This window comes from Sceloporus undulatus, chromosome 1 (genome assembly GCF_019175285.1).
Source record: "Sceloporus undulatus isolate JIND9_A2432 ecotype Alabama chromosome 1, SceUnd_v1.1, whole genome shotgun sequence".
Lineage (NCBI taxonomy): Eukaryota > Metazoa > Chordata > Lepidosauria > Squamata > Phrynosomatidae > Sceloporus > Sceloporus undulatus.
The window spans coordinates 38454701-38474086 of NC_056522.1; the positions used below are offsets into that span (position 1 = coordinate 38454701).

General features: G+C 43.4%; 1 protein-coding gene across 1 annotated transcript in view; it reads right to left on the minus strand.

The window, feature by feature from the left end:
* USH2A (usherin) overlaps positions 1-19386 on the minus strand; it is a 665459-nt gene that overhangs the window by 443879 nt on the left and 202194 nt on the right.

The window sequence follows — 19386 nt, forward strand, 5'->3', positions numbered from 1 at the left end:
TATTATTATTATTATTATTATTATTATTATTATTATTATTATTATTATTATTTATCAGTGTTTATTTATATAGCGCCATAAGTTTTGCATGGCACATTACAAAGTTCAAAACAATATATAACCTGCCAATGGTGTATACTTTAAAATCACAACATATAAAATATAATAAATAGACTGTTTATCCCATTAAAATAGCTTTACAACTATAAAACTATAGACAAACAATATACCCTAGTCTGATATCAAGCTGTAGTTTGAAATGCTTCCATAAACAAAAAAAGTATTTAATTTGGAGTTAAAATGAACTAGAGAAGTAGAGAAGTCTGCCAATGTTTAGGGAGGTGATTCCTGGAATAAGGAACGGCAAGGGAGAAAGGGTGAATCCAAGTCAGAGAAGAAGAAACTCGTGGCTGGGTCAGAAGTACTGAGCCTCTGGATTGCAGCTCGAACTGAGTGATAGGAGGAGATAAGAGCTGACAGATTGGGGGGGGGGGACCATGGAAGAATTTGAAGGTTAAAAGAAGAAGCTTATACCAAATCCCGAAAAGAATGGGGAGCCAATGAAGAGATATCAACACAGGAGTGACATGGTCAAAATGGTGAGCCAAAAAGATAATCCTAGCAACACAGTGTTGAATGGAAACCAAAGGACTGAGGTGGGACAAAGGAAGCACTGTCAAAAAGGTTGCAGTAGTAAAGGTGAGAGATAACCAGGACATGAACCAAAGTCTTAGCAGTAGAAACTGAAAGAAGAGGTCTGATTTTAGCTATATTATAAAGGAATAATGGGCAAGACTTGGTTGTAATTGAAAATGAATATTGTGAAGTAGGTTTTGGTGAGAAAATAAGTAGTTTTGTTTTAAGTGCTGACGAAGCATCCATGTTGATATAGCTGAGAGACATGATGTAACACATTGTTCAGTATCCAAAGAGAATTCTGAAGTGGAAAAGTATCATTGGGTATCATTGACACAGAGATGATATTAAAAACTGTAGGAGCTGATAACATTACCTAAAATAGAGTATATAAAGAAAATAACAACAGACCTAGGATGGAGCCTTGAGGGACTCCAATCAGTAATGAGATGGATGTAAAAACCTGAGCTACAGCTACCACAGCAAATGACCAGTTTAAAAGGTTTGATGGTGCCTACGTGTGGCTGCATTGTCATTGGGGAGAACAAAATTTAATGGCGTTGAGCCACATGCATATACCATGATGGGGCAACAGAAGCTGTTCCTAATGGTGGCCTGGCCATGGGCATACATTGCCATTGGGGACAATGCAGGCATCTGCGGATGCTCAGATCCATGGATGGCAAATCTTCGTATACTGAGGGCCAACTGTACTGTGGTAAGAGGGTTTAATCTTAACGATGGCATCTCTTCTCTCAATGAATGTCTTCAGGCGGTAATGGGCTGGATGAGGAAAAACAGATTGAAACTGAATCCAGACAAGACGGAGGTGCTCATGGTAGCAGCCCCGAAACCAAGAATTGGGTTGCAACCTCCAGTCCTGGATGGGGTCACACTCTCCTCCAGTGACTGTGTTCGCAGTCTGGGGGTGCTCCTTGACTCGTCGCTCCTGATGACAAATCAGGTAAATGCGACGGTCAGGAGTGCCTGTTATCAGCTTTGGCTGATACGCCAGCTGCGCCCTTTTCTGGAAGTAAGGAATCTCGAGACGGTTGTGCACGCGCTGGTAACCTCACGCCTTGACTTCTGTAATGCACTCTACATGGGGCTACCCCTGTGCTTGACTCGGAAATTACAGCTGGTTCAAAACATGGCAGCCAGGCTTGTCTCAGGAACATCTAGGAGGGACCACATTACTCCGGTTTTGAGGTCCCTCCACTGGCTGCCTATCAGCTTCCGGGCCCAGTACAAGGTGTTGGTTATCACCTTTAAAGCCCTAAATGACTTGGGTCCAAGCTATCTCAGGGACCGCCTCCTCCCATACAATCCTCCCCGCGCTCTCCGGTCCTCTGGGAGGAACTTACTGCAGCCTTTAAAAACTAGGCTTGCGGCAACCTCCCAGAGGGCGTTCTCTGCTGTCGCCCCCAAACTCTGGAATGACCTGCCGGATGAGATCCATCAGATAACATCATTAGACAGTTTTAAAAAAGCGGTCAAGACGGATCTCTTCCGGCAGGCCTTTCCAGATTAACCATCCCGGCCCAGGTTCCCTGATTCCCTCATTCCTCCCGTGGCCCCATCTTAGTGATGGTTGAGGATCAACAGAGGGATATCAGCGTTTTTAGTTTTTAATTGTTGTTTTTATGCTTTGATGTTGTGTTTTTAATATGTCATACTGTTTAATACTGTCTTAAGGGGGGGAGGGATAAAGTGTTTTTAATTGTTATATTTTATATTTTACTGTTGTCAACCGCCCGGATTGGTTTCCCATAGGGCGGTATACAAATAAATATTATTATTATTATCATTATTATATTATTCTCTTCCTTGAATATGATGACAAACCACTAGCCTCTAAAGTGACATGAAGTTTCGGTAGTGCCTGATGGCCTTACACCTGCTTTTGTCAATGCTGGGTGACAAATAAAATTTCAGGAAGATCCATCTCCTGTCCTAGAACTTCTGTCATCATCAGATTCTGCATCTTTATTTCCCTCTGTGGAAAACAATGGGTACCAAAGAAAATGGATAAGGGAGCATTGTAAGTTGAATCTGATACAACTGTACATTATATCATGACATTGTTGACTCATGATGCACAGGTAGTTACAATCAACAATGTGCTGTTACCTCATATACTTCAATACTCATGTCCTTATGATCGCTCTTTAGTACATTTAACAAATAACAGGCTAATTTATTGTGTTTCCCCCAGCTGCATCAAACAAATCAACTTCTTCATATTCACTTTTCTCTTCCTTTACCAGGCAGAAAATAAATAATGAACACTTCCCTTATAGATAATATCTATTATGAAAAATTAAAGAATCATAACTGCAGCACATATTCATATTGTATAACATTACTAATTACATCACACCACAAGCAGTATCCTTTGACCCACATGCTTTAATCATCCCACAGGTTGTCACCCAGTGCATTGCAAGGTACTCAGAGATATTAAGAAATTCACTTGAGATAATGAGTATCAATCATGCTATTAAAATAGCTGTTCAAAGCTATGTGACAGCTGACTGAGTAAACATGACTGGGGAAATAATCAAAAGCTCTTTTATGCCCTGTTTACGTTTCAAAGGCTTGGGATACAAAAGGAAATGAGAATTGGATAGAAAAGTAGAAAAAAATGTCCCCAGGATAAAGTCAAGCTTATTTAATTATTGATTATTTATTTATTTATTTATATCGATAATTTAACTGATTTTCCACTTAAATATTGAAAGTGGTTGAAAATATAAAGGGAGGGCTATATGTATATCTGGGGGAACCTACAAAATCCTATATGTGCCTACTCAAAAGCAAGTCTAATAAGTTCAATGAAATTTATTTATTCATTTATTTGGTTAGTTTTATGTCCTGCCTTTCCTACAAAATGTGGTTCCCCTTCCTTTCATATTACCTTCACAAGAATCCTGTGGCAGGCTAGAACCTTGATGACTGAACCAAAGGCACCAAATGGGTTTCATGTTTGGGAGAATTATGTTGCTGGATTTTTCCTTCTTGGGCATTACAATTTGCATGTATGCATTTGTATATAAATAATAGCCCCATTAGATATTAGCATTACATTCTCCCTAACACTACAAGAGTGCTAAACTATGTACATTATCCCCCTCCCCCCACATGTCATAATATTGTTGTATGCCATTGCCACTGCTGGAGTTGTGGCCCACTATCTCCTTCTAAGGCTGTTAGAGAGCCTGACTTTTCATCTGACATTCCTCAGCAGTCCAGTCATGATCCTTTAACCTCATCTCAGAGGCAACTTTTTCAAAAATGTCAATATTCCAATGGCACTCCTTGAGCTACCATTGCACTTTCTACTCATCCCACAAGGCAATGAGGTCTCTTATCTCCTAATGTCTCCACAAAATATCCCTGCCACCTTTAATTTACCCTGAGCTTTCACATTGCTTTAGCCATTGCTATTTATGGGAATAATTTTTTCAAAAAAGAATGTGCTGTAAAATGCCCAGGAGAATATGCAAGCCCTATATGCCCCTAGCTTAACCTACCCACCCACCCACTCACAAAAGCTGTTAAGAGGCTGTTGAGTCTGAAAACCTTTATCATAAAAAATAGAACAAATGCACATGAGCACCTCAGAAGATAAGCACCAAAGCACACACATGTTCCAAAATGGTGCTACCTTCACAAACAGACACGGGAAATTCTGTTTCCTGGCAGAAAGTGATCATGTGAAGGTCTGTCCCACCCCACTGCCATTCTTCTGCTGAAAATCTGAAGCCATGCAAAGGTATGCAAAGCAGATGGCTACACATTCAATAATGTGCATCTCACAGATACTCCGATAAAAACTGAATCCCTTTTCTACTGCATTTATGGAGGGTTCCCCCCACTAGTAAAACCCTGAATACCCTCTAATTCACATGGGGCCAGGTCACAGTCTACTCCAATTGAATGCGAAGTATTTTAATCATGTAGACAATCCATCAGTGGGACTTAAAATCTGACTTTCTCAAATTTCACTATAATCTGCTTTATTCACTAACCTGCATGGACATCCTAGTGTATAAGACTACAACATGGAACAATGAATGATAGATACAAAGTTACAAGAGGTTAGGCAAAACTTTATATAGTTAAAATAATTGTGTTGCAACTCAACGGAATATTATCAGCACAGAAGTATTTGCATCAGCATATTTGCTTATATCATTGCTGTAACTGTATTGGCACAATTTGCAGGTTTTAGCAATAGCAAGTACATTTTATATCACTTATCAGTGTACTTAAGCACTCCCTAAGTGGTTTACAAAGTGTAAGCTAATTGCCCTCAACAATCTGGGTACTCATTTTAGCAACCTCAGAAGGATTGAGCCCTTCGCTGGTATTGATCTCGCAACCTTATTGCATACTGTATATTACTGACCAGTACTGAAAACAAAATATTAAGAGATGTTCATAAGCATATCAAAGGCTACATAATGACAATGATCTACATCTGGTTTTCTGATGTTAGCTACCCTCAAGTGGACCTTAACTCATAGTGACCATGTATATGAGAAATCTCCAAATCCCTCTATTCTCCACTTCTCTGCCTAGGTTTTATAGGTTCAGGCAATTCTAATTTAAGTGCTCAGCTGAGTCTGTGTTGAAAGTGAAGACCCGGTATATTATGATTCAGCCTTTTCTTACATCCCATTATAGAATGAAAGGATTCTGGTATTGACAGTTTTAAGGAGAAGTATTTAGAATTCTCAGGCAGAGAAGTTCTCTGCCTGAGAATTCTAAATACCCCTCCTTAAAACTGCAAATCCCAGAATGCAAATCCCAGAATGCAACAGGAGGCAGCTAGAGGAGTCAAAGTGGAATAGTAGCACTTTAAGAGTATAGTGTGATAAACATCAATTGTGATGCTCAAAAGGGAGAACATTTTTGGAATTCCTCCTGGACAGAAAACTGAAATGTAAGATATACCCCAGAAAAAGAGGACATCTGGTCATCTTGCTGGTTCCATGCTATGGAGCCCTGGGATTTGTAGTTTGTTGTGGCTCCACTGCTCTCTGACTGAGAAGGCGAAATCTCCTCCAAAAATCCAAATCCCAGGATTCCATAGCAAGGAGACAGGTCAGTTAAAGCAGTATCAAATTGCATTATTTCTGCAGTGTAGGTGCAGCCTATGAAACAAGGATGGGAATGGCTCCAGGGCGAGAAATAAAAGACACATAGTAAGCACACCATTTACAGCACTTTAGAAATAAACTATAACAAGAAGAAGAAGAAGAAGAAGAAGAAGAAGAAGAAGAAGAAGAAGAAGAAGAAGAAGAAGAGTGGGCAAGCCACATTCTCAGCCTCAAAGGAAAGCCATGGCAAAGCTTCTCTGAACTCATATTGCCAAGAAAACCCCATGATAGGTTCCCCTCAGGGCAGGGCAGAACTTCTCCTCTACCAGGACATGTCTTCCATTCCAACCTTCTGTCCAGGAGGTATTCTAAAACATCCTCCATTTTGAGCATGACTAAGAAGCATGCATTTACATTTCTAGGAGTGTTTTGAGCTTTTCTTGAGTCCTGTCCTCCCTTTTTCTTGAATGTCTTCCATTTTGTGGTGCCTTCTTTTGCAGTGAAGACATCTGGACACCCTGGGAAGAAGACCAAGCTTTTAAAGTGTATTGCTGGAGCCAGTGTGACTTAGCTGTTTGAGCATTGGACTATGACTCTGGGTTCAAATCCCAGCTTGTCCATGGAAACCCACTCTCTCAGCCTCAGAGGAAGGCCATGGCTAGCCTCCTCTGAACAAACCTTGCCAAGGAAACCCCAAGAGAGGGTGGCCAGTAGGCAGAAAGGACTTGAGGACACACAGCAACAAACAACAACAACAAGGGAGTCTGGAAATCAGAGAAAAGGGTGGGTGAGTGGGAAGGGAGGTAAAAGTGGGTGAATAGGGAAGGAATAGGGCCAAAGTCTGGGAAGGAGGAAGGAGTTATGGACGGAAGGGAGAAATGGGGCCACGGAAACCCACTGGGTGGCTTTGGGGGAGTCACACTCTCTCAGCCTCAGAGGAAGGCCATGGCAAGCCTTTCTTAAACAAGCCTCTCTCATGGCAAGAGAGGGAGGGAGGGAGGGAGGGAGGGAGGGAAGGAAGGAAGGAAGGAAGGAAGAGGGAAGGAAGGGGAAAGGTAGGAAAGAAGGATGGAAGGAAGGGGAGGGAGGGAGGGAGGGAAGGAAGGGGGAAGAAAGGGGGAAGGTAGGAAAGAAGGAAGGAAGGCAAGAAGGAAGGGGGAGGGAGGGACAGGAGGAAAGAAACAGTGAGGGAAGGAAGGAAAAGGAGAGAAGAAAGGAAAGAAGGGGGAAGGAAAGAAGATAAGAGGGAAGGAAGGAAGGAAGGAAGGAGAAGGGAGGCACTCTGCACTCCACAACAAACTCCCAGAATTCCATAGCCTTGAGCCAGAAAGAGTTAAAGCAGTGCCAAACCGGGTTAATTCTCCAGTGTGGATGCAGCCCAAGAGTTGCAGAGCGCAGCAAACATCTTCCACCTCCCAGCCTCAGCAAGCAGCTCCCTCTCCCTGCTACTCAGAGGCTGGCAGTGCTGCTGGCTGCTCTGCGTGGCTGATTCTATGATCCTCAGGCTAAAGCCTCTCTCTCTCTCTCTCTCTCTCTCTCTCTGGCGCCCCCTGCAGTTGGGCGCCCTAGGCAGCTGCCTAGTTCGCCTATATGAATGAGCCGGCCCTGCTGTTGGCTGTCTTCAGGGCAATTTTGCTCTCAGGCACCCAACCTTTAAGTGTAATGTCAAGTGAAGCCTTAGCAAATGCCGTAGAGTTTTTTCATGGAAAAAAAATATTCTACCTCTTTGCAATGCACTCCCTAATCCTTGAAAGGGAGGCTTTTCAAAGTTCCCTTTCCAGACATAGCTGTCTTTGGAAGAGATAATATTTTCCCCTTTGCAAAAATTTAACTTGTACAGGTTGAGAAAAAAGTGAACTGCAACCTTCAGGGGAAGCAGCAGAGGCTATGCTAGCAGCAGACACAATCTTTGCATTTAGTGATGAGTTGTAGAAAAAAAGGCTGAATCAGAATATTTCCATACTTTGGTCTTCCTGCCAAAGATTCTGGCATGAAATTAATCTACAGAGTTTCTGAAATGTTGAAGGAAAAAGAAAGAGACTTTGGACAGCAAGGCTTACTTTTAATTTGCCAGAGAATAGCAATTAATTTTGCAAGACAATAGTAAACAACCCCTAACCCAATTTCCACCAGAAATTAATATAATGGTGTAATAGTTTGACGCAGGGAGACCAGTGACTTAGGGAAACCAGGGTGCAAGCCCCACTTAGCCATGGAAACCTGCTGGGTGACCTTGAGCAAGTCACAATCTCCTCAGAGGAAGGCAGTGGCAAACCCACTCTGAACAATCCTGCCAAAAAGAAACCCATGATAAGTTCACCCTAGAGTCACCATAAGTTGGAATTGACTTGAAGGCACACAACAAATTTTCCTTGGCCTAACATGAAGGACACAGAAGACCCTTAAGATGTTCTTATATGCTGAGTACAAACAACCTTCAGGGGGGAAATTAATTACTGCACATGATTAGAACTGTTTCTTCAAAATTACAGCATTATTATACATTTTCAATGTAGTTTATTTCCAGGTGAGTCTATACACTGTAGCCCAAGACTACAGGCTTTCCTAATGAAAAATTAACCTTTTACTCTAGCATATGGTACATTTTAAGATGGCAGAATAAACTAATATTTATCTTTGTAACAGTCCTGATCCAGACATACATATTTATCAAATGACTAGAGAATTAAATGCAACCTGAATGTCTGAATTATCTTTGTCCAAGTCAAACACCACATAATGAACACAGAAGTTCACATACAGTACTCATTTGTGAGTATTCAAGTGCAGAGTAAGCAAATAATGTGCATTTGAGTAGATATTGTTTATGCTAACTGAACTGGATGAACTGAACTGAACCTTACTTAAAAGGACTCCTTAAGAACCACAGCAAGTTAGATGTTGGTCTGTGTATCAGTGTAAGCTTGCATAATACAGTTGGCATGCAGCCTTCATATCAAGGTTGGTCTTACGTTGCAGCCTCAATGTGTCACATGGATTTTTCTATATTATGAGCAGAAAATAGAGCGATGAACTGGAAACTCAATTTATATATTGCACCAAGTGTATGGAGCAAAATATCACATTAAGTTCTAGAAAGGAACCATTACATGGTGTCCATAACATATAACTGAGTCTTTCATTGACAACTTTCTCAAAGTATTGGATGGTTAGAGGGCTCTTCAACATTTCTTTCTAGCTCTCTCCCAAGGAAGGCTTAATATCCTTTTGATTTTATATACTTTATTCTATTCTTCAGATCTCAGTTTTCCCTGTCATAGTGTCTGTATTCAGTTCTGTAGCCTGAAGCTGACACTATATGGAATCTTGACTAAAGTATCAATAAAGGACTCTTGTTTGGTACATACCCAAGCCTCATTCTGGAAAAAAGCCGGGGAACTGGACCCTCCCGACACGCCCCCTTCCGCCCTCCACGCCGGACCACCGCCGTCGCCGCCGCTGCCAGGGATTGCTTCTTGCCGGGCGGCCTCCTCCCGGTGGTATCGGAGGTGCGCATCTGCGCACCGCCCCGGGAGTGCCGCCCACGGACTAGGAGCACCCCCCACGGCTGTGTACCTGCGCAGTTGCGCAGCGTTTGTGGTGTGGGAGGCTTGGGTTGGCCCTGGGAGCAGAGGATGCCTGTAGTGGCTAACCTCTGCTCCTTCAGTGGCCATAGAGGGGTGGGGGGAGGATAGGGATGCGGGGGATGCCTGGGCCGGGGATAACACCTCGGCGGGCGGAGCTCCGATCGAGGTTGTGTGGGGCAGGGGGGAGGTATGGCGGTGGGAGAAGGGACTTGCGTTCCAGGGGAAGGCGTGATCGATGCATCATATCTATCTCGCCTTCCTGTCCCCCTCCCAGCCTGAAGGACCTGAGGGTCACTCCAACCGTGCCACAAACCCTGTCGCTGCTCCTGTGCAATGCCAGGTCGGTTAACAATAAGACCCACATCCTCCAGGATCTACTGGAGGACTCGAAGTGCGACCTGGCTTGCATTACCGAGACCTGGCTGGGGCCTGAAGGGGATGCTGTGTGGGCTCAGGCCCTGCCAGCTGGGTTCTCGGTGAAGGACCAGTGCAGGTTAGGTGGGCGGGGGGGGTGTGGCCTTGGTACATAGGAACACCGTGTCCCTCACCAGGAACCACATCCGACAGACCTCCTATATCGAGTGTATTTACCTGACCCTAAAGGCTAGGGACAGTCTAGGGATTCTGTTAGTGTATCGGCCACCCCGTGCATTAGCGGACTCCCTTAACGAGCTGACACAGCTGGTCGCTGAGCTGATGTTGGAGACGCCCAGGCTTCTTGTCCTGGGCGACTTCAACATCTCCCTCACGGCCAGCCATGTTCCATCCGGTGCGGCTCGGGAATTCATGGAGACCATGGCGGCCATGGGCCTGTCCCAGCTGATACAGGGTCCCACGCATTGTGCGGGTAATACTCTCGATTTGGTCTTCTGTTCGGATGCGGAGAATCCGTGGGTGGAAATAGTTAATGTTTCCCCCCTGTCATGGACGGATCATTTCCTGGTAGAGGTGAAAATCAAGGCCTCTACCCAGATCCCCCCCGGGGGTGGTGGACCAGTTAGGATGGTCCACCCTCGAAGGCTGATGGAACCTGAGAGGTTCCGAGAAGCCTTAGAGGGGCTCACGGTTGGAAATGACGGCGACTCTGTTGATGCCCTCACCGGTATCTGGAATACCGGCCTTTCCAGGGCTATACACAGGATCGCTCCCAAGCGCCCTCTCAGGCCTGCTTCCAAACGTAAGCCCTGGTATACGGAAGATCTCCGGGCGAGGAAGCGGGTTCTGCGACGGCTAGAGTACCGTTGGCGGAAACACCTTTGCTTAGACGACAAGGCTCTCCTAGACCAACTGTTAGAGGACTACGGAGAGGCAATACGAGCAACAAAGAATTCGTTCTATGGTGCTCGTATTGCGTCCGCTGAGTCGCGTCCGGCAGAGTTGTTCAGGGTGGTCAGGGAGCTAACTCAGCTCCCTCCCGCCCTGAACCAGATCCTTGAACCTTCTAAGGCCTGCTGTGACTTGTTTAACGACTTTTTTGTGGATAAAACCTCTCGTATAAGCGAAGGTCTGAACGCCGACACTTTAGCAGAACCTAGGGTAGAAGTGTCCAGAGCCTCCGTGGACTATGTTAAACTGGATCAGTTTGAGTTGGTGAGTACCGAGGATGTGGACAAGATCCTCGGAAGTGTTCGGAAAACGACCTGCTCTCTTGATCCCTGTCCCTCGTGGTTAGCGGCCCAGGGGGGGCCGGCGGTAACACCTTTGTTACGCCGGATAATTAATACATCTTTAAGGGATGGGCTATTTCCATCGGATCTTAAATTGGCCATAGTAAGACCGATCCTAAAAAAGCCCTCCCTTGACCCCCTGGTACATAATAATTATCGGCCTGTTTCGCTGCTACCATTTTTGGGAAAGGTGATCGAGAGGGCGGTTGCGATCCAGCTTCAGGCGGTCTTGGATGAAACGGATTATCTGGACCCATTTCAAACTGGCTTCCGGGCGGGTTACGGGGTTGAGACGGCCATGGTCGCCTTGGTCGATGATCTCCGTCTGGGCATCGACAGGGGAAGCGTGTCCCTGTTGGTGCTCTTGGACATCTCAGCGGCTTTCGATACCATAGACCATGGTATCCTTCTGGGGCGCCTCGCAGAGGTGGGAATCGGGGGCACTGTGCTCCAGTGGTTCCGTTCCTACCTCTCGGGGAGGTCCCAGATGGTGCAGCTGGGAGACGTGTGCTCTGATGAGAGGCCCCTTAAAACTGGGGTCCCTCAAGGGGCCATTCTGTCTCCCATGCTATTTAACATTTACATGAAACCACTGGGAGAGATCATCCGGAGACATGGGGCGCGGGGTTATCAGTACGCTGATGACACCCAAATTATTTTCTCTATGTCTCCGACTGATGCAGTGACTGGGGATGGCGTCTCTCCTCTCGTGGCCTGTCTGGAGTCAGTAATGGGCTGGATGAGGGAAAACCGACTCAAATTGAATCCAGAGAAAACGGAGGTACTAGTGATAGGTTCCCCTGGTCCAGGAATGGCGGTGGTTCCACCTGTCCTGAACGGGGTCACGCTCCCTGTGAAGGACTCCGTGCGCAGTCTGGGGGTGCTTCTTGACTCGTCGCTTCACCTGACTGCTCAGGTGAATGCGACGGTCAAGAGCACTTGTTATCAGCTTAGGCTGATTCGCCAGCTGCGCCCATACCTGGCCCAGAGGGACCTAGAAACTGTTGTACATGCTCTGGTAACTTCGAGACTGGATTTCTGCAACGTACTCTACATGGGGCAACCCTTATACCAAACTCGGAAGCTGCAAATAGTGCAAAATATGGCAGCCCGGCTGGTCACTGGTGCGTCCAGGACCAGCCATATAACACCAGTTTTAAAAGATCTTCATTGGCTGCCCATTCGCTTCCGAGCTCAATATAAGGTGTTGGTAATTACCTATAAAGCCCTAAATGGCTTGGGCCCAGGATACCTAAAGGACCGCCTCTCCCCATACATTCCGCCTCGCACTCTCAGAACGTCTGGGCAGCAGCTACTGAAGGTGCCTAGGGCTAGGTTGGCCTCCACTACTCGGAGGTCGTTCTCCATAGCTGCCCCAGCCCTTTGGAATGCGCTGCCCACAGAGCTCCGCTCGTCCACCACCCTGGCCCAATTTAGGAAGGACCTCAAAACCTTCCTATTCCAACAGGCATTCCCCGAGTAAATATCCTGTGGGCCTCCCTCCTCTCTTTCGTGGCCAAGAGGTTGGGCTTTGGGGCTTTACTGTTGGGTTGTTTTAAATATGTTTTTATTGGAACTGTTTGTATTTTAATTATGTTGTGAGCCGCCCTGATCGGAGGAAGGGCGGCATATAAATAAAATTTTTTTTTTTTTTATTACACATCCTTAATAAGAAATCAGCACTTAAGAAATGTATTTTTCTGCACTTACAGTATGCCTCCTAGCACCCTTGTGCAGGTTGAGGGATTATGGGAGTTGTAATTTTAAAAGTATCTTTTTTCAAAATCTGGAAGCAACACAACTGCCTTGGGGAATGGAGAGAAGGTATCTGGAAGCTGACAGTAGAGCAGATACAGCTAAACTCATCACAGAATAATATAATCATGCAGTTGTAAGAGAGCACAAGAGTCATCCAGTCCAACCCCTGACATGCAAGAGACACAATCAAAGCAATCCCAACAGATGGCCAGCCAGCCTCTGCTTAAAAACCTCCAAAGAAGGAGACTCTGCTACACTCCAAGGAAGCGTATTACACTGTCACACAGCTCTTACTGTCTGGATGTTTTCCCTAAGATTTTGGTGTTTTGGTAGAATTTCTTTGCTGACCAACTCATTAATAATGAGACCAGACACAGAGAATTGGGTTATAAAATGGGCAACTTTATTTAACTCAACTTATTTAAACTTATTTCTTCGAGAACTGCAAAAAACCAGGGGGGAGAACCTTGTGTAGGAACAGCTGGCAGATGGTCTGCTCCAAGACCAATTCCCCAGCTTCCAAAGGGTGAAAACACCTGGGCCCCAAGGGCAATCCATACTTTGGGTTGCTCCCCGGCCGGCCTCCGGAAGGCCAACCCAAGACTCCCCCACTTAACTCGCCAGATTTAAGTGAGGGTTTAAATCTCAAGCCAGCCCCAAGGCAAGTCTCTTTCCCTTCACGTTTACTCGGAAAACCTAAACGTGATTTCCAGAGACCTAGCTTCACCCTTTAGGAGGGTGCCGAGGTGTTCACCGAAACGTCTATCTCCCCCCGCCTATGTGTGGAACCTATTTATGACCACACCCATGCCAATTGTCAAAGTCCTCAACCAACAGTGTGGGGTAGGCGAAAAACCCTTGGAAAGGGGAGAAAATTCCTACCCAGCCCCGAGGCGACCAGAATTAATTTTCACACTGATGTCGAGGCGGGAGGGTGGGCCAGCGTTTGAAGCCAAGTGAGAGGAGTTTGGGCAGGGAAGCTCCAAGCAGGCTAAACCCCGCCCCCTCCTCTGCCAACAGCCAGCAGAGCATGCTGTTTTCCTTTAAAATGCTGGTCTCTAATGAGAGGCCAGCAAAATCTCCTCCCCAGCCCAAATGGTCGGGGAGAAGCATTTCCTGTAGGTTCTGGAGGAGCAGAAAACAAGTTTTCTCCTATCCCAATTTTTCCTGAGCCCAGGAGATCTTCTTGATCAGAGCAGACTGACTTACACATCCAAGAGGGAAAAAAAAACAATAAGATTGCTTGAAATTAGCCATAGGCCTCTTCTGAGTACCCCCCCCCCCCTCGCTCAATCTCTCAGTGATATGAACTGTGGGCTGATTTGAAAAATACAATGGACAAATGACATTTCCCCAAAGTACATCATTCTAATAAGTAAGCAAGCCTCAGTACTTATGGAATGGGTGAGTAAATAAAAGAAATAATAAAAATATAAAATAATAGTATCCTGTACAATGAAACTTCCTGGATCAAGGGAATCTTGATTTAGATTCAAGTATTTCTTGCTATACTAAAATGACTAATTTGATACCTGTTTTTTTTTCTTTTTTGCCATCCCATTATACCCACTACTGGTAAAACAAACAGGACATTTTAGCTTTAATCTTCTTACTACATAACCCAAATAACTTCAGTCATGTTTGCATTAATGTTGCATTAATCATGTTGTTGCGTATTAATGAGTTTTCAGGCTATGCTAATTACTGTCATAGATTCTGCAGCAGCCCATTAAATATACAAATTACAGAATTAAAGAGCCAGAGCTCTTCATGATTAATCTTTAAATGGAGAAAAACTAATGATGTCTGTACAAAGTTTCTCTCTACTTTGGACTGAGCAAGCCCAATGAACAATCAATTAGACTATCCGAAGAGCAAGAAATCCATAAGATATTGTAGTAGCTTTTCTTTAAAAAAACAACAACACTTATTCAAAATAAATATTAGGAATAAAACCTTTTTAAAGATTTCCCATTATACAGACTTTTTGGAAACATCTTCCAGTCTTTAAGATTTTCTGGAGTGTATAGAAGCTTACATTCATTATCATGTGCCCACTGGAAGCAGCTGCCTCTTTATGAATATAGTAAATCAATCTTCTCTTTTTAGCAAGGACACCAGTCCTGTTGCTCTCTAGTTAAGAAGATTTACAGCAAACCTTGGTGAAAACAAAGGGGAGATAAGTTTAGAGTCATTTGATAAGATTTGATGTATTAGAAGCACTTTCCCCTCCTAGTTGCTGAATGATGTTTTGTTTAGGAAGAGAACAATGGGTAGTGGTTAGGGATGGTAAATTAAGAGAGATAGATTCTGTACCAAGTTCTGCCACAGACACAGTGGGGAACATTAGTCAAGTCATTTAACTTCTCCTAGCCTAATTTCATGGATCATCTGTAAAATTGAGGTTGGTACTCTTGGTGCATCTAATTTTCATCAAATTACTGGGGGAGGGAGGACAATGAGCATGAACATTTTTATAGTACTACCATTGTAGATAACTCTAATGCAGCCAATGTGTGCAGGAAAAAAAAATGCAGTTTTACTTCTCTGGAAAAATGAGAAATATATGTAACTGTTACCAATTGGTACAAAAACATGAATCAGAAAGATAGTATTTCCAGGACAAATATTCCCCATAGGCAGTAATATCATCATGGTGGAATACATGGCTATTTAATCCATAATAGCAAAAATAAAAAAAATAAAAAAATTATAGTCCGTGTTATCCATGTTCTTGGGATAATGCCACCTGGGTTACTACACAAGGGGCTCTGAAATTGGAAGTGAGCCTCCAGATGTTGTTTGACTGCAGGTACCATTGCCTTTAGTCCAAGCACCATTGCTTGCAAAGTCTCCTTGGAACTGCAATCCAACAACACATAATTGATGGCCATAATTCCCATCTCTGTTATAGGCAGAGCCGAATACAATTTAATTGGGGGGAAAACCTTCTTGTTTGCAGTACTGTGCCAATGGCGTGTCTGATCTTAATCTTGCTCACAAAATGGCAAGCTCACGATGCCTTGTTATGGCCTGATGTAGTTGGTTGCCAATACAAGTTTTCATTTCTTCCCACTGCTATCATGCATGCAGATTCATAAGAGTACCTAATATAAAACCAAGAACAATAGCCAGTATTTATTAAAGCAGAAACACATTAAACATTTAACAGGGCCTGACTCCTAAGAGATATTTAATTGTGGAGCTTCTCTTAATTATACTATTTTTTTTTAAAAAAATCAATATTAAAACTTATAGTAATAAAACAGCAGAAACTGTTTGTATAGCTTTAACCATTAGGACAAGGAGAGACCTCTCAGCAATACAATGCCCTGTTGTTTCTTACTAGTGGGAAGTTCTCTATTTTGCAGCAGTGGGGGCTTTCCCTTTGGCCAAAACATGGAGAAAGGTGAGAGCTAGAAGAGAACATTAAGGCTCTAAGCTCTGAGGTCATTATTAGCATTCCAGCTGAGTACATTGTGAACTCAATTTGTTATGCTGCTGCACTACACATATGGTGGCCAGAGCTTAAATAGTTCAATCTGTGTTGTTGTTGTTGTTGTTGTTGTGTGCCTTCAAGTCACATTTATGGTGACTTTAAGGCAAGCCTATAATGGGGACTTCTTGGCAAGTTTCTTCAGAGGAGGGTTATCATTGCCATCCTCAAAGGCTGAGAAAATGTGCCTTGCCCAAGGTCACCCAGTGGGTTTACATGGCTGAGCTGGAATTTGAACTCTGGTCTCTGAAATCAAACACTAGCGCTCAAACCACTTCACCACACTAGCTCCCAGTTCAATCACTTCGAATTGACCAATAAGGTGTCTATATAATTCTTGTTGTAAGCTTTACTCTTCAGTACTCATCATACCACAACTCAAACCATGGCATGCATGATTTCTTCACTGTCTTTGATTATATTTCCTTTCTGTTCCTTGGTTGTCTTCTCAACTCAGTGTGAAACCATCATTCCTTCTGAATCATATTATTAGAACATAAACTATTTACAACATCTTCAAATGATTGACACACCAGTTGAAGATCTATGATTAATTTCCATTGCTAGGTTTAATGTTAGCCTATGTTCAATATTAACATCATAGGGTAAGTATGGATGGACTATGGAATGTAGGATGGGGGGCTTGATAAATTCAATACTAGGTTAGGGTACTTACCCCCCCCCCCAAAAAAAAAAAAACCACCAACAGATAAAATTAGCTCACCAAAGATGCTAGGTTGTTTAGCCTACTGAGGAATAAGAAGTGAAACAAATTACCAGACATCTTCATTAGTGACTTGGATGATGGAAGAGAGAGCATGCTTATCAAATTTGCAGATGATGCCAAATTAAGAGGGGTAGCTAATATCCCACAGGATAGGATTAGAATTCAAAATGACCTTGACAGATTAGAGAATGGGGCCAAAACTAAAGGAATGGATTTCAACAGGGGTACTACATTTATGCAAGAAAAATGAAATGCACAAATATAAGATGAGTGACACCAAGAATGATAAAAGAATGTATGTAAAGAATCTAGGAACCTTAGTAGACTTATCATTGTTAAAGCTGAATAAAATGCAAGTACGTCAAAATGAACATCAACTGATTTAGACAATGAGCACAATATATACTCGACTGTAAGTCAACCTCATGTATAAGTCGAGGGTAGGTTTTGGAGCCAAAATTATGGATTTTGATATTACCTGTGTATAAATTGAGGGCAAAACTTAGGGGTATGCGGCAAAGGATCTAAAGGATGAAGCAAGGAAAACAATGCCCAACAACTTAGGCACTTTACAGAGCGCCCAAAAAGGGTCCTCTGCCGGCACCACTGGTTGCTGCATCCGGGAACCACAGCTGACAAACCGCGCAATTCCCAGACGCAGCAAAAAGAATCCGCAAAAAGCGAGTTCTTTTTGCAGTGCGGAAATGATGCCGCAATTGGCCAATGGTGCACTCATGGCATCATTTCTGCCACGTGATGTGCGGATGCTAAGCGTCCATGATGTCAAGATGGTGGTGCCCATGTAGAATGGCCGTCGCCATTTTGTTCACGCTCGGCACGTACTAGGGTGCTGAGTACGTACTAGGGTGCCCATGTGGAACGGGCCTTACAAAATTTCAGCAGGCACAACTGTTTGTGCTCATCCTAAAGGCTGGATGGATGAGAAAATAGAGGGAGATCAATGCTTCCAGGACATATTATGCTCCTGCTTTTCATCAGGGCATGGTTACCTTTTTAAATAAGAGTTAAAGTACAGAACTTACATTGACCAGTGGATAAGTCAACTCAGGTTTTTGGGATCAATTCTTTGACTAAAATTTCTAGACTTGCACATGAGTATATAAGTAGTCTAGTCAAAGCAAAATTTGAGTGGAAGCACTGAAGATGTACAATAAAGAAGAATTCTGCATCACTGAGTGAATTAAAAAAAAGAAAGAAGAAAACTGAGATGATAGGCTAAAGTGAAATTGTAGGTACAAGGATTAAAATTGAACTGGTTTCCAAATCTCTGTGTGAGCATGTGCCTTCAAGTCACCTGTTAATTTATGCTGATCCCATGATTTCATAGAGTTTTCATAGGCAAGGAATACTCAGAAAGCGATTTGCCAGTTCACTCTTCTTAAATATAGCCTACAACTCCTGGTATTGATTTGTGGTCTCCTATCCAAATAATAACCAGGGCTGAATCTCTCTGCCAGTTTGTAAACAAGTTTTCCTCTTGATCCCATTGGTTTTCCTTCCATCATTCTACTATGTGACATAGGCCTCCTCCTGGTGAAAGAGGAAGTGTAGCCACAGATTTAAGCAACATGTAAACTAGGTACATTAGTTTACTAGACAAAATAAAAACTCAGCAAGAAGCAGAAAATTTAGTAGGAACTGCAAGTCATGGCAGAAGTGCACAAAGATCAAACTACATCCAATGTAACCCAAAGTTTCAAAGTAGAACAACAAACTCAGCAACAAATCTGCCAAATGCTAATGATTCAACCCAAGGAGGAAATAATTGAAAGGAAGAAATATATAATATTTCATCCAGTAGCCTTTCCCACCTAATTATTCTTGACATAGTGACCTTTTTCAATGGAGACATAACACAGTTTGCTTCCTTCAGAACAAATAAACTCACTAAAGGTTGGTGGGGAAGTTTTTTAGTTTAGGGACCATGAAAATCTTGTAGAAAAGGAAAGAAAGAAGTTGCAAGTTTTCTGACTGTATTCCAGGTTTCTTCCTACCCTCTGGCTTACTGTTTAAAGGTAGTTTTTGCTGCCACTCTCATAATTTCTGTGGCATTCTCATACCTCAGTCATGCACTCTTCAGAAGAAGGTCCTTTGTGGTTGATTAGCACTTGAGATTACTGCTTTATTTATCAAATAGATAGCCTGCCCTTCTGCCAGAAATGATATTCAAAGCAGCTAATAGTAAATTTCAAATTAAGACAAAGACAAATCAATCAAACAAAACACACACACACACGCGCACACGCGCGCACAAAGGATAAGTAGAATTAACAATATAACACTCCCAGTTTGCCAGTGATGATCCTGATTCATCCCTGCTGTCCCACTTTTTCAGTTGCTTTTAAAGTGTCCCAGTTTCTCTCTTTTCTTCCCACTTTCCCTCTTACTT